General features: G+C 40.1%; 1 protein-coding gene across 3 annotated transcripts in view; it reads left to right on the top strand.

Annotated features, from left to right (window-relative positions):
* tbc1d22a (TBC1 domain family, member 22a) overlaps positions 1 to 12,471 on the top strand; it is a 158,461-nt gene that overhangs the window by 24,398 nt on the left and 121,592 nt on the right. The window lies entirely within an intron of this gene.

Genomic DNA, 12,471 nt, shown 5'->3' with positions numbered 1-12,471 from the left:
GTCCTTTAGATGAGTTAGACCATTCAGGACTCTCTCACAGCATTCAAGGTTTATAGGAGGAGAGCTTAACTTTTTAATATACTCTGTGATAAAGGTGTCTGTCCTGATTGTATTGTTTTTCTGACCTCAGTGACTAAATATCTTCAGATGACTTGAATAATAAGCTCGAGAAGATATTGCATTCGCTGACTTTATCACTGAGGTATTTCCCAAAACAGGTACTTTGGGAAACACCGTTGTAAAATGTGCTTTATAAGCTTTACGTTTAATACTACACACATGAAGGAAAGATTTAAGAAACAAATTGTACTGGTTCTTATTGCGTGTAGATCTCACCACTATAGGTCAGTAGATTTTAGATTCCGTCAACAGAGTTGTGTTTTCTTACACCTCCCAGTTCAAGTGTATATCCCTAGCTACAGTGGCCACTGTAGGATAAACAGTGGTTGCTAACGTTCATCTGTAGTGGGTGTGGGTGGTCACCTCAACTGCCATGCATCATTTACTCTGTTTACTTTGGAAGAGGCTGTAAAACTTTTGTTAAATGAGTCGATACGGAATCGATTAGTCAGTGATGCTCACTTCTGTCCAATGACAACAATACTAAGGTGAGGTGTAAAGGATATCCTGAACTTTTCTGCTCTGCTGTTAGCTGTCATTAGCTACTGTTAGCTGTCATTAGCTGCTGTTAGCTTTCATTAGCTACTGTTAGCTGTCATTAGCTACTGTTAGCTGTCATTAGCTGCTGTTAGGCAATGTTAGTGAAACTTTCTAACACTGTTGCACTCGGACGCTGCCATCACTGCCATGTGATTTCTTTTTCTTTTTTAGTAGGAAACTGGAGCCTGACATTAGCTGGCATAAAATTAGCTTATAACTGTTGTTGTTTTTTAGCTGGCTAGTTGTCAACGATTTGCACGTCTAATCTGCTGACAATAAGTAATTGTGACAGTATCAAGAAAAAAAAAACACGTTTTCACATCACTAGTTCAGGAAGTGGTGAGTAAGAGGTGAGGGGGAAGAGGATGACGTTTTATCCAGATGCCAGTGGCGTGGTGTCTTTTCTTCATGTTTTCACTTCATTCGTGAACGGGACTCTTTCTCAGGTGATAAAACATCATGTTTTGAATGTGAAGATGTAGCGTATGAGTGAAAATTTGCCTCTACTACACACGAACACCTACGGATTCTCTCCTCTGCCTTTGGTGTGGTACATATGTGGCTTGTCTCTAGTCACATAGATAATTAAGCAGAATGGTGATGATGTCCATCTTGGCCAGTGTATTCAAAATGGTGGTGCAACAATGTGGCTTCAGCAGATTGATGCCCGCTCCTGCATACATCAGTTAACATTATTTTTGCTTATTTAATAACTTCAGAAATGGCATACTGTGCCTTTAAGATGTAGCTGATGCTCAAAGTTTCATCAAATTGGTGTTTGTAGGTTGACTTTATCTTAAGCTGATGTATGTGGAAAGCTAAGTGTTCGCAGGATTGAGTTTGGATTTGCTGAAGAAGCTTCTGGAAGCTTCTGTTGCAGAACACAACTCTTTGGCCAGGTGTGTTTAGGTGTGTGTGTGTGGTATTCACGTGCGTGAATATGTGTGTTGTGTTTTGCCCCAGTGGTCGCGCTCCGATTGAATGATGCCTGAATAGTGCATGGCTTCGGCCCGCCAACCGTCTTCCCTCCTGCTCCCATCAGCTCCCTGCTCATCCAACACTGACTGACAGCACTTCTTCCCTCTCCCGCTGTCTTCTATTCTTCTTCCTGGCCTTCACAGAACTGTGCACACAGGCAGGTAGACTGACTGACAGGCAGGTAGACAGGCAGACATGGAAGGGGTGCAGGTACACACTCTGACATGCACATTTACAATCACACATGTGTGCACACTTCCTTATAGGAGCTCCATTTGATTTTTTTTTTCATTACTTGGTTGTTTATAGTGAGTCCTCCCTTGCTGAAAGGAGCTTCTTAGCTCTGTTGTTTCACTCTTTCAGTCCTTTGTCATGCTTGGATGATTGTATTGGTGGCACTTGACTATATACTTTGTGCACACTCAAGATCCCAATAGGTGATAACCCAACAAATAACCCGCTCTTTGTGGAAAATGCAACAAAAATTCCGCTTTGAGATTCTTTTTGTTTTGAACGAAGCAAGACTCGGAAGCCCAGAAACGTACGTGAAGCTGACAGATCCAGGATTTCTTGCAGCATCTAAATGAGCAAATGGAGGTAACATATGCTGTTAAATCATTTGGATGCACAACCTGTAACATGTGGCAATGCTGGTGGAAAAAGCTATGAGTCTATGAAAAACTTGCAATTATGTAGCAGTTTCACTTAAAAACTTAATTTAAAACAATACAAATCATCCAAGAAAATTGCCGTCCAACCGCCTAGCCCTGAACAAAACCCGTGTTTAGGTTGTCAGTCCAGACAAAAACGAGGGACCAGAGCATCTTCTTACATTAGGCTTTCTGAACACAATAAAGTGTGTTCCTCAGGATTTTTTTTCTTATTTAACATCTTGGATTACGCAGCCATTTTCATTAGAAGCTGAAATCCTTTTTAAAGTGAGGTAAATTGTGTTTAATTAGCATTCAAAATCCCAAGGGTTCAGTGAGCATTACTAGTGTGCTTACATCCAAAAATTCATCTAATATTGAAAATCTCACCTTGTTTGTTAATGAATGCTGCTCGTCTCCTAATTGTTTAAGGTCTAAGAAGCTACAAAAAAAAGAAGAGAAACTTATCTGTTGAGCAAGGCTCAACAAGTCCTGCAAATTAAGAGACAGACTGGAATGGCACACTTGCAGAGCACGCTCTTTGCCAATGCACTGCGCTCTCTCACAGTTTTTAAGAAACTGATCTGGATCAGCATCATAATCTAATGGGTTCTTTCTATGCCTGTGCTCTGCCTGTCTGCCAAGTTTCATTAAATTGGTAGTGTTTTGCACAGTCCTGCTGATAAACAGAGGCAAGCAGCACCTCTGACAGGGCTCTACTCGGCCTTTTGCCTTAGTGGAGGAAATGTATCATTTGTTAAAGCCCTTTGTGGTTTATGATCTCATGTTCCTATTTGCAGGCTAATATGGTTTGTCTGCGCCTTCTAAAATTGCTGTAAATCAGTGTTAAAAAATAAATCACATTGATGTGATTGGGTATTGTTCAAAAAAAGAGCATGGTTTTAGTTAAAATAAAACAAAGACTGGGTGATATGTTGTTAAATCTGTTAATTTTATATATTTAGAAACAGATAGTACTGTTTGCTTTTTGAGCCAAAGTATCTCAATCTGTGGACTATCTGTATATCCTTTTTGGAATTAGTATGTGACATAATTAAAAGATGTTGAGGTACCAGTAGTAAATATAACCAGATTCAGACCTTCAAACCCAGAGGAAGGAGAAACACAATGAAACACGCAGCCACAACACTGCTAGAAGAACAAACCAGAACTGGGTTTCAAGTTTACAGGTGTATGAGAGTCAGATTATAAATTGTTATAACCAACAAATGACCAAAAACACTCAAACAGATCGTTTGCATAATTCCAAAAAGAAGAAATACAAGTTGTCAGTGACATTGTGACACTGAGAGCAGGTGGATATGTGTGAACCCCGCCCACAGCCGTATGTCAGAGTACAGACTGTTCTCACACACGTCATGGATATAAGGTTCAGTTTCATGTGCATAGTGGCTGTCAGCTCTTCATCTAGAAGGTCTTCAGAAACTTCAGGAAACTATAACTAAAAGTAAAGTACACTGGATTTATGGAGAAAACAATGTTGCTTCATCTGCCTCAGCTGCTGCAGCCAGTGGACTCAAACAGGAAGGTCATAAGGTCACAAAATAAATGTTAGATTTAAAAATACTGAATTTTTTTCTAATAGAATTATTTATTTTTCTCGTCTTTACCTGGTAGTTAATTCCTCCGTTTACTGTTTTTAGAATCGCTGTGGCCAGTGGCTTTGTCACTTGTTCAAAAACACTTGTTCATGAGGAAAATACTTGAGGCTGTGTTCTAATGCAGGTTTCTTAATAATTTAGAAGTAGGATTAACTTGTCTTTACAGTGCTGCAAACCCTGGAATTTATTGAGAAAGGCCTCTGTCTTTAACAATGTCTGAACTAGCTAAATGTTAAGGAAGTGATCCTGTGACCCACATGTATGTGCCAGAGAGAATCTGGGTCAGAGAGGTGACAAAGACACATTCTCTCCTGCTTTAATAAGCACAGTTGAGGTGGCCTTTATTAGGGCAGCCAGCCCCGTCTGCTCAGTGAAGCCGCTGTCTGCGACGGTACATGAGTGAATGCACTGGAAAACTCCGCCTTGCGCTCATTTGACGTGACCTTTATGTCCCCTTGATACTGCTCTCAGAGTTTGGTTGTGCAACACTTTGGGTTATCTTGGCTGGTTAAATAAGTTTTAATGAAATATAAACACGATAAAACATATTGCGCCCTTTGAATGTTTTAAGAGTCACTGAGCATTTGCTCCCTCCGAGCGCCCCCCCATCAGAGGAGCTGTTGTGGGTGTTCAACATAAGGTACATGGTGTTCTAATCACCCCCTGTGGTCCCGGCTTAACTCCAGCCAAGACAAAGTGAACTCCTGTAAGTTCATGCATAATGGAATACAGTAGCCACAGAGAAGAGACTCGCAGCACTTGCCCTTGAGTTGTTACAGGTGTGTTTTTTTTTGTTTTTTTTTAAAATGGTGGTAAGAAATAAGGCTTCATCCAAGGTTGGGTCTGTCCCTCCAGAATAATCCGTTGAGATCTGTGTCCAACATGAAAAACACCCACGATACTGATCATGTTAAGTCCAAAGAACCTTATAACATAATGAGATGTTTTATTGGTCTCCACAGGGTCCCCTCTTTCACTTCTCTATATGTGCTTTGAAATAACTGCCTGTGGGGTGAATTGACTTTAAATAGAGGTTTTGCTTTAATTTTGTCTGTCTCCAGAGACCTCTTTAAAAGAAATGTCCTTATAGTTTTTTTTCTCTTCTAGATATTATGATGTATAGCGAGGAGTGACAGATTTGTCAGCTAAAAGTGTCTTGTTTGCATTGCTAACTTTGTTCGGTGAAAGTGACACCGACAGCTAGTCCCTCGTCACCTCCGGGACAGTTGCAGAAACTTCTCCGCCCTTCATTTTGACAAGTGCCCGCTGAGCAAAAACAACAGATTAATTTTCGAAATGTCACGAAATGCCTTTAATTTATTCCAGTGGAGTTTGGGTTCGGCTGTCTCATTCATAATGCACAAGAGATGCCCTAGAGAGTTATATGTTTTTTGAGAGATGAGCTAGCCTCGCACTAATGAAACGACATCTGCAATTTAGCCTGTATGTCAGCTATGCTCATTTTGCCCTCTCTATCTCTGCCCACTGTGGGAAATTGAGTTTTATTCCTTAGCAATGAGTTCTTGGGAATTGCAGTATGGTTGTGTAGTATTCATTTAGGAAATGGCAATTTTTTTTTTTTCTTCTTCAAAAAATCAGTATTTAAAGACTCTTTTGGAAGAATAGTGCGTCACCTTGGAGTAGATTTTACAGATGGATTATAGATTTATATATTTCCTCATGCAGTTCTCAGCTCAAGGAAGCCTTTTAAGCCAGGAGTAGTTAGAATGTGTGATACTGGAAGGTTGGTCCATTGTATTTTCATGTACAGAACCAGTGTGGTGCATACGTCCTCCTTACAGTCAAGCTGTGGGTCTAGAACCATCAGCGCTCACGTTGGGGTAACTAATTTGGATTCTGTAGTCGTCCGGCTCTCTGCTGGGGAATGTTTGGAAGACGGTGAATTGCAGGAATAGAGGTCGTTTTCTCTATAGGATGTAGGGCACCTTTCCTTGTTCTGCTAGCTGCATGGTGTAAGTAAATATTTGCACCTTGCCCTTCGGACGCACCGCTGCGTATCTACATACACAAGCAATGCAGTCCTTCTCCCACAAGCTGTTCCTGCAGAATATTTGACCACAAAGGACAGAGGCGTTTTGAAAATCACTGCAAAATCAGGATGTAAAGACCATTAGCCAACTTCTGCCCCATGCCCCTTCACTCCCCTCCTCTGTGCAGCCTATGGAGAGATTAATGCTAGGTAGGTGAGCTTTAACATAGTTTAATTAAGCCCGAATCACCAAGATTCATGGACCTATTTCTTTGTCTGACAGTGCAAATGAAGGTTCAAAGGGTGCAAGGCAAGAGGAGAGACACCTTTTGACAGGCTGTTAGGAGCATAATGAATGTGGAGGTACACATAGGATAACTATTTCACCCTTAAGGACTGTTGCAGATGATTTCTGCATAACCTCAGTGCAGGTATTCTACTCTACATATCTGAAAGGTAGATGTCGTGGCAAGCAGCCTCGTGCTAGATTCAGATATATGATCAGCCACCAGTGGTAAAGATGTAAAAGTTCATCCTATAATGGGGAGGCGTTAAAATAATAGAAGAATAATATGCTCCGGACCCTCTGACGTGCAGTCGTGGTAATCAATATGCGGAGTACTTCTCGAGCCTGCAAAACAGGATGTTCCCCGAGGACAAGCGGGGCGGTTTGAGCGCAAACAGAGCGGCCGCTGTGCAGATCGATCTCAGCTTCTGTGGCATCAGGATAGCGTTATGCATTGGAAGTAACATGAAGTATCGCATTATGAGTTATTCCCCAAACCGAATGCGAACTGTGGAGGAAAAAAATACTTTTGAATAGGACAGAAGATTGTTTCCTGGCACAGTGTCAGGCACAAGATGAATGGCTTGGAAACAGAAATGCCTCAAATTGATGTTTTTACTAAAGATATAGATATTTTTTTCATTTCCATCCGTTCTTTTTACTTTTGAAAACCCATAATTTTTGGGGTTGTATCTCCAAATATTTGTATCATGCTGCGTTTTTAAAGATTCCAGCAGTTGCATTGTATTTTTTTCTTTCTTTTCTAAATGCATTTATTTATCTTTTGTAATGTCTGGTCCAGTTTGTGTCATGATTACATAAACTCCCCCCAAAAAGTTTTAAGATGAGTTGAAAGGCACATGAAACACGAATGCAATAAAACCCACACAAACAAAACCATAAATACAAAGTAATATGTTTTTAACACTTCCTGCTATTCTTTTTAGATTTGTTGTTTGCGTTTTTCAGAATGTAGTTCTGAAACCAGTCCTGCAGCTGAAATTACATGTTAATGTACTCTTTAGTTCTCTGAAATAATATACAGGATTCTTATGTATCAAACTACATTGTCATTAATAATCCACAATGCAGTTTAAACGGTAAACATGTCAACGTGATGTCCCCCTCTCTGCCTTTAATCAGGACAGTAGTTTTGCAGAATCAACCTTGTGCTTTGTTCACTATGACCTGAAACTAGCAGCTGAGCTCATAATATCATCAGTAAAGTGTTTGCTGGGATCACAGTGCAATAGAACTGATGACACAACTCACTGATTTTTAACCAGAGGTGGTGTTTCTTTAGAAAGAATTAATGCATTAGCTTGACTTTTCAAAGGATGCTATGCTCCTTTTTTATACTGTTAGAAGCTAAGTAGTGTGCCTGAATAGGTACATATTACTGCTATTCATGCAGAAGTATGTTGAATGATAGTACACATAGAATATGGGATTTTGAATGCAACAGCACTGATATCCACGATTTTTAAAAATCTGGTGAGTAAATAATATTTCTGTTGCAGTTGGGTTTGATTGGACAACTTTGGTGCTGCTGTGATTTAAATGTCCACACCATACAATTGTAGCAATAAAGGAAAAGCAGCCTCCCAAGTATCGTCTTCAACTTGTTGTAGTGTTGTGGAGCAAAAAGGGAAGGAATCCATTCTTTTGCGTTGCGTTTTTTATGGTCTGTGTGATGTCTGAAGGAGTTTTTTTTTTTTTTTTAAAACTACGACCTGCTGCTGCACACGCTGCCTTGGGGTAATCGACACCTTCCCACATCACGGTGCTCTGACTGTCTCTGAACCAGCAGACCCATGCTGTGCACTAGATCACTGTATTGAATTTCTATATAATTAAAGTCACTGGGGGTAAGGTAAGAGAGAAATTTTAAGTGGAAGATGCGCAGGAGCTAAAGAGAATAAATAGCTGCTCCCATCAGCTGAACAAGCTCTAATGCGTTTCACTCAATTTAGCCAATGGACTTAGCCCATTGCTGTTTAGCTGATTGCTATTTCCTATTCTGCTATCTGTCACTGGCTCTGCGTTGCATTTGCCTTGAAGAACAGGCAAGGCAGAGTCATTTGGCAGCGCTAATCAATACTGTTCACTCTGTGCAAAGACCTTATCAATTTCCAGCCGGTTCCATGAATAGGAGCAGAGGAGGAACTTGGCTTATTTATTAGGTACATTTGTTTTTTCTTTTTTTGTTTTTTTTTTTTCTCACAGAAAAAAGTATGTTAAGGTGGTGGCATTTCCTTTGCTCAAAAATCAATCCTCTCTCTTTCTTTCACTCGGAGAATGCAGGTAAAACAGTGGCAGTGCAATTACAAGTGAAGAGATTTCCATTCCTTTTTTATGTTTCCCTCAGTTTGGTGAATGCTAATGGGGGCTTGTAGATTTGCAGGGCACGGGCAGTGCGAGGCCCATCTGTGAATAATGGATGAGTTAATGTTAGCGAGAGCTCATCCTGGAACCCACTCCTCAGAAGAAATACATATAATTTTTTATCTTTGGTTTCCTGGACTGCGTGATTCTGATTGGCAGGGTCATCCAGTCATCTCACGTACCTCTCGTGTAGAGCTTCATATCAACGAAGACCAATGCAGTATACCACAGTACGGATTTCTAGCACGTCCAACTTTGAGGCGTCATGTATATTTACTAATATTTCTTTTAGTCGATATCAGTGTTTCCTTCAAGCTTAAAGGTTTCTTTTTACTTTAGAGGGTTTGAAAAGGATTAAGCTTGGTTTAAATGCTATTTATTTTCTGTCAGAAGTTTAACATTGTAGAGCTATATTTTAAACGAATAACATTTTTATATATTAAAGTAAAATCTTAAATCTGACTAGGCAAAAGGTTCAAGAGCTACAGAAGAACATAGGTGAACTGGAAAACTAAATTCTTTGGTCAGTTCCAAAGAAACAAAGTAGCTGTAATAACTACTTCTATACTGTTTTTTTTCTTTTTTGTATCGAAACAAACTGTTTCCAGTTGTTAAGAAATGTCCCCATAAATAGAAAAAAAAAAGGAACACTGAAATGATTTTGTATATATCCTCAGTACAAATTCAAAAAATCCAATTCACTTTTATTTATATAGCGCCGTATCACCACCATTGTTGCCTTAAGGTGCTTTATATTGTAAGGTAAAAACCCTGCGATAATACAAAGGAAAAAAACCTTTCAAATAAAATGAAGGAGAACTTAAACAAAACTGACACTCGGTTGCGGTCTGCTTATGCTCCAGGAGGAACAAAGGGGACATGAAGTGCAGTCTCAATGAAGTGGGCAGTGAGGCTCATATATGGATCAGATGTGTGACTTGTTCATGAGCAGCAATCCGAACACAGAAGTTCATCCCTCTGTTTACGCTCGGGATGTTTACGGCCTTGGAGTTGGTAACGATGCTCAGCTACTTTAATCAGCTGCTTAAATCGGACATTTTCAACTGTGGTTACTGGCGTCGTGTATTGTAATGGTGTTAGCTGCCTTTGTAGAAACATGCTTTTGCAACTGTGTGCTCTGCTCTGCTTGTTTGGCGGAGGTTAAATAGCCGGATTATCTCCACGCTCCCGATTTCCTTAACAACGTCTTCGTGTTTTGAGTCTGGGGTTGTGCCGTTGGGGTGTCACATGTTCGATATCACTGTTGCTTGAGTTTTCGCTCGACATGCTGGTTTGTAGCTTCTCAAACATTAGCGCTGCTGCTGCTCGGACTCGACTCCAACCACAATTTTTTCCGCGCTGCACTCTTCTCATTGTCATTGTCATTCTGTCAACTTTATATTGACCATGTCTCATATTATAGAAACATTTTTGGTTGATAATCCTTTTTATTATCAACCAAAAATTTTCTTTTTTATTATTTTTATTATTTTATTGCCTAGCTCTGGATGAGTTGGAAATCCGCATCATCTTGAATTTCCTCCTTAAGAGGAACCTGTTTTATGAGACGTTATGCCTTTGCTAAATGAATTGGGATGAAGCTATAATTTTGTGTTTTCAGTAGACACTGGGTCGTGAAAACGGCGTAAAATCACTAGTTAAAATTTTTAAAAAAGCAAACCCTAACAAAGCAAAACAAACAAGTAAATAAAGTTTGCCTTAAAATAAGGTTTCAAAAGCCTCCTTCCAACAGAGATTCTTGTACCGTGCGTGTGCCATCACTCGAACCTTTCATTAGCCGAGAAGAACAGGGAGATCTACCTAATCTTTGATGTGGTAGTGTATACATAAGCCTGTTACTACACAGCTGAAATAGTAGCATCACAATTAACCAACATGTTTGCTGGTTTAGTTGGTGATTAGCTCTTTGGGGCAGGGAACTTTCATATTTGCCAGATTTATTTTTTTATTTTTTTTAGACTGTCTTTCGTCTGATTATGATTCCTCTGCTAAGACCAACCTTTGGCCTTTTACTGCTTTAACATTAAATCAGTCAGGACCCTTTCAAATGATGCCATAGTTAGTTTAGGTTTACAGTCTAGTAACCAGTAAAATCACCTCTCTGTTTGTTGTGAGCATCCTTTGCCTCCTGCATTTCTCCACAGTTTTAAAAGGAATTGGAGAACTCTTGGAGGATTCTGTGGACTTAGCCTGTCTCAGTCGTTTCTGTTTCTCGCTGGTATTTCTGGCTCAATAACGTTGAGATCAGGGCTCTGTCAGCCTCTCACCATCTGCTGCAGGAATTCTTCCTGCTGCTGAAGACGGTTCTTTGTGACTCTCTCTTTGGGCTCGTCTTTGTGCTGCAAAACGAATCTGAGACCATCCAGACACCTTCTTTATGGTGCACAGATTCCAAAATATAAACTGTCTTAAAGCTTTTCACTGTATTGCATTGTTGTGAGGAAATTGAATACTTTACAAAGAATTCTACTGAAATATTAGATGAACGTTTTTGATATGACAATTACATCAGAGGACAAAAGGATGCCCAATATGGGTCAGAATTAGGTGACAAATGACACGTTTTCTAATGTAGTGGGTGGAGACCTTATGGCACGAGTAGGATTAAGTTTGTGCCTCGAACACAAAAGTGGTGCTCCAAACAATAGCTTTAGTTCTGTTTATGAACATGACCTCTTTTTGGTTCAGGGAAATTCAAAGTGACACTTTGCCCGCCAGAAGACAGTGGTTTCTAAATACCACACGACAAAGTGCTTTTTCTCGAGTCATAGCTGATTCCCACACTCACACATCCTCTCACACTGTGTCTGTGGTTGTGTCACAGAGGGAAAAAGAAGGTCTGGCCCGGCTAACACTTAGCACTAAGCCTTATTTTCTGTGAATTTTTTTGTCAGTTCAGTTAAACTATACAAGATAGAGCCATGATGCTTCACAGGCATATAGCTGAGATCAAAATAAGGATATGTTTAGTCTTACCATTGACGTACAGATGATCGAGTATGAGTTGGAACCAGTGCTGGTTGTAACACATTAAACGCAAGCACTGAGTACTTTTTTCCTGTAGTGAATAATCGAAGGGGTTTAATTTACAATACCAGTAATCACTTATTTACCTACTTTTTTCAAATGACCAATCTGTCAGAGTGACAGTATTACCACAGTTCCTTCCTTGAGACATTATACATTGTTTGTCTCTGACTTCTTGGCATGCAGCTGTATACTAGTGGAATACACACCCATCCATGGCCAGAGCTGTGTCTTTGTGCATGTTAATGCCAGCTAGCTTATGCTCTTTTATTATTTGTGGCAAGAGTGATAGAAAATGTGTGGCTAAGGAGCTCTGCTTTACATTTTGAAGAAACGCCTGCAAGCTAAGCACACTGATGGTGAGGCCCACTGAGGAAGAGAACCACAAAATTGCTTTTAGCATCGCTAAAGCTTCTCGCTGGTAATTTGATGGAGGAGATGCTACCAGTGTCAGCTCACTGTGTAATTAAGTGATTTTTATTTAGCGCCTTTTCTACTCTACTTGAGTACTCAAAGTGCTTTATATCATTCACACAAGCCCCTTTTCATACTTCTGAGTGTTTTCTATGTAGTCTAAGAAGGTTTGATAGAAAAGCATCTGGACTTCTTTAAGTTGCTTGAAGATGCTTCACTTCTCATCCGAGAAGCTTCTTCAGTTCTAAGGTGAAATGGTACAGAGTCCCAGATTTAAGCCCTATGGGAGTGTCCCCGAAGAGGGACAATGGACCCCCAAATGATCCTCTACCTAATCCCATGAGTCAAGGTGTGAAATGGTAAATGGCTTGTATTTGTATAGCGCTTTACCAGTCCCTAAGGACCCCAAAGCACTTTACACATTCAGTCATCCACCCA

This window comes from Haplochromis burtoni, unplaced genomic scaffold (genome assembly GCF_018398535.1).
Source record: "Haplochromis burtoni strain Fernald_Lab_line unplaced genomic scaffold, NCSU_Asbu1 Contig_14, whole genome shotgun sequence".
Lineage (NCBI taxonomy): Eukaryota > Metazoa > Chordata > Actinopteri > Cichliformes > Cichlidae > Haplochromis > Haplochromis burtoni.
Note: the sequence above shows the minus strand (reverse complement) of the source record. Positions and strands in the feature narration are given on the sequence as shown.